A 3,474-nucleotide genomic window follows, 5' to 3' on the forward strand; every position below is an offset into this window, starting at 1 on the left:
GCTAGCCGGTCGGCTTGAGTCATACGCATGAGGGCGACTGTATACAGTGCATTCCTGATAGTTTTCTCTTCCTTCTGGAAACACTTTAGAAATTTTTCAGCTGCGTAGGGACCCCTGTACACTACAGGAGCTTTCGTTTCCCCATCACATCGGACGACCACATATCCAAACCCACAGGCCTCGTGCTCCTGTGTTTTTTTGTGTGGCCCTGGCTGCGGCAGCCTCAACGGGTTTGACCAAGGCTTCGAAGTCAGCGTAGATTATGTAAGGTACAGGTATCTGGTTCTTGTGGTTGTCGAATTTTAGGATATTGTCGCCTTCCTTGGGCATGTCGACTCATATGGCCATCCCCCCACACCTTGGCAATCCTCCCGTTGGGATTCCAGCAGGGTGGGTCGGCTGAAACCGCGCAGGCATCGTACGCATGAGTGTTTTTTTCCCCAACGTGTTTCGACTGGTCATGCAACAGCCTGCTGAGGTGTTTTATCCACGTGTAGTGATACTTATCACCTCGTTGGATCATGAATATATTGATCACGCGGCGTGGGGGTTCCCCCCCCCCCCCCCTTGTTCCCCCAACATTGGGCTAATCCTGTGCACGATCGTTTTGTTGACTTCGTGCCCTAAGACGTTTATGACTATGTGGTTCTGTTTTTCGATTTTAGTGATCTGGGATATGGGGATGGGTTCGGCTATACCATCCCAGTTGAGCCCATCGTCTTGGGGATAGTTAGAAGGCCTGTTCGAATTAGTGTCAGCTGGAAACAAGGCTGACCTGATAGCTAACCTCATGCAATCGTTTCCTCTATTCTTGATGTTGACTATGAACTGTTTTGCGTTGTAGTAGGGCAAGTCTGGGTACGACCCCCCTCTGAATGGTACGTAGTTAGTTATGTCTAGATAGACCTTATCGATTTTATCCACGACCCACCCGGAACCCATGTGTGTGTAGCGTTCTAGGTATTCTCGTATCTGCTGAAAACTGATATTGATTGACTTGTCTATAGTCTCGGTATGAGTCACGACTTCTTGTTTACACCGGAAGTAAGGCTGAACGTAGTCAATTACCCCATCCCCCCCAGTGGGGGTTGCCCCCACGTTCTGCTGTTTATCGAGTGACATTTTCACTGTGATTTGAAACTTTATACTTCCCAAATCGTTTTGTTCCTCATTAACTTTATCGGCGATTAGAGGCTTGACGTCGGTGATGTGTATGTTCTTATCAACATGCATGCGCCAGCCTCTCAGATAGTTACCTACAGCGCGCTCAGTGCACATGAACTCTAGGTCAACAGCTTTATTCTGACGGAATAGTTCAATTAGGTCGGCTTTCCTCTTACGAGAATAACCTACTAACCCCAGCTCACGGGCTTCCTGTTTGAGTTGTCTCACAGTGTGGGGACGTACGGTGTTTACTAACACCCCGCCAACCATCATCGCGATCGTAGCCATCCTGTATATAGTTACATTTACTTCAAAATATTTTTCGGTATGATCCCTTGTTTTACGAGGATGTCCTTGAGCATGCCCATATCCTGCAGGTTGAAATCTAGCTTGATAGTCGGTTGAGTACCATTTTGGTCAACCGAGCGTACCCTACGGCTAGACTGGCTACCACACTGGCATGGTATGCATCGTTTTCCCCTCTGACATTATGTATTTGATATAAAAATATATATTTATAACATGATATGTGGGTTGACCTCTAATTCTGGTTGTGGTGCTGGGGGTGGTTGTTTATTATATAACAATAATGAGAGAGCTGGGGCAGCAGTCGCGCCTGCAATCCACAGGAACGGCGTGTAGTTACTCTTGTGCTTGGTTAAACGACCTTTTCTACCGACGGTGACTCTCTTAGGGTTCTTCTTCCTGTTGACCATAGGGGGAGTTGGATTCTCCTGGGGTGGGGTTTCCTCGGAAGGGTTCCCCTCCATTGGGCTCATTTCTTGGGCAGCATCCATCTTGTATACTATTATTATTATTTTTTCCCACCTTAAATTGGCAATGCTTTGCTGTGATAATCGCCACCGTCACCGGGGCTAAAAACATACCGAATTTGTGGTACAGAACGCAGCTGACAGAGCTCAATGCGTGTTCAATAAACGGGTCTTTCTAAAGGTCCTCCCACAGGTAAAGTCGGCGTTCCTGGGGAATGGGAAGGAAGTATGACGCTATACCAGTGTAGATCTGGGTCATAGCCGATCCTATAGTCTTTGTCATCTCGGCCCCGAGTCTAGCCTCGTATCTCGCGTACAGCTTATCGATTTCTTCGGCTGACATTTTGTGAATTTTATTGGGAGTGTAGTCCCCAAAGTATTGTTTGGCTTTACCACCGACTGCCAGTGTCACCAGTCTCTCTCGCTTGTCGTCACTCTGATCCTGCGGCACAAACAGTTGTTCTAGCAGTTCATCACACTCCATCTTATAATGTAATAAGCAAGTTTTAGTTTTAATAAAAAAATAATACCCGATGCAGGTGAAACATAGCGAGATGAAGGTTAAGTTGCACACGATGAGCACTTCAAAAAAAGTCATAACTGCTAAGTGTTAAGAGCTAAGCATTTGCTAAGCTTTGCTAAGCATTGCTAAGCTAAAACACCCTATAGGCCACGGGTTGGTTGGTCTTGAGCACGAGCTTAGCATGCTTAGTTTCAGTGAGCTGTTTCTTCACCCGTTCCCGTTCTAGTTTGCTCATCACATCGTTTTCTCTCAAGCACTCCTCGAACGAATCCCTGTCATTGCAGTGGAATAAGGCCACCCATCGCGTCTGCTCCCTGAGGTCTTTCAACACCGAGTTGAACTTCTGCGTCAGCACCCAGACGCTGTGCTTTGCGTGTCGGCTGGAGAAGGCCAGGTACGATAGCATGTCTCTCTTTTTTGTTATCTCTTTATTAGCGCTGCAGTCGTCCAGGATAAACAGCGTCGATTCCCCCTTGAATTTGTTGTGATAAGCCTTCAACCAATCCTGCAGACGTGTTCCCGGGTCGACTCTGTGTACGTCCGGTTCCGTCATCACCCAAGGTCTTTCTGTGTACGTTCTATTCATGTGCAAAGTAGGGCACATGATAACGATGTTATCAAACACATCCCGGTAGTACCCCTCCAGCATATCCAACACGAAAACGGTCTTCCCACAGCCCGTCTGCCCGCACACTTTGGCGCAGTGCGGGTCGCGGGGTAGATCAATAGATGGCTTGCCGCCATCAGTAGATGGCTTGCACGAATCTCCCATTCTCTATATTAAGTTGTGCATCCATAATCACGTACAGATATAATTTCAACTTTCCTGAGCCTTCTTGGTAATCTGGATTGTTATCCCTCGTTGCCGTTGTCGATGCGGCGGCCTCTGCCATGCAATTTATCGTCATCAGTGGATCGCATGTCCAACCATAGCGCGTACTTGGTGGTCAGGTATTCACCGATCTGCACGGAGGATAGGTCCAGGTCCTTGATGACGTGTTAGTGCCGGGTCGG

This window comes from Haliotis rubra, unplaced genomic scaffold (genome assembly GCF_003918875.1).
Source record: "Haliotis rubra isolate DU_JTF1 unplaced genomic scaffold, ASM391887v1 Scf7, whole genome shotgun sequence".
Classification (NCBI taxonomy): domain Eukaryota; kingdom Metazoa; phylum Mollusca; class Gastropoda; order Lepetellida; family Haliotidae; genus Haliotis; species Haliotis rubra.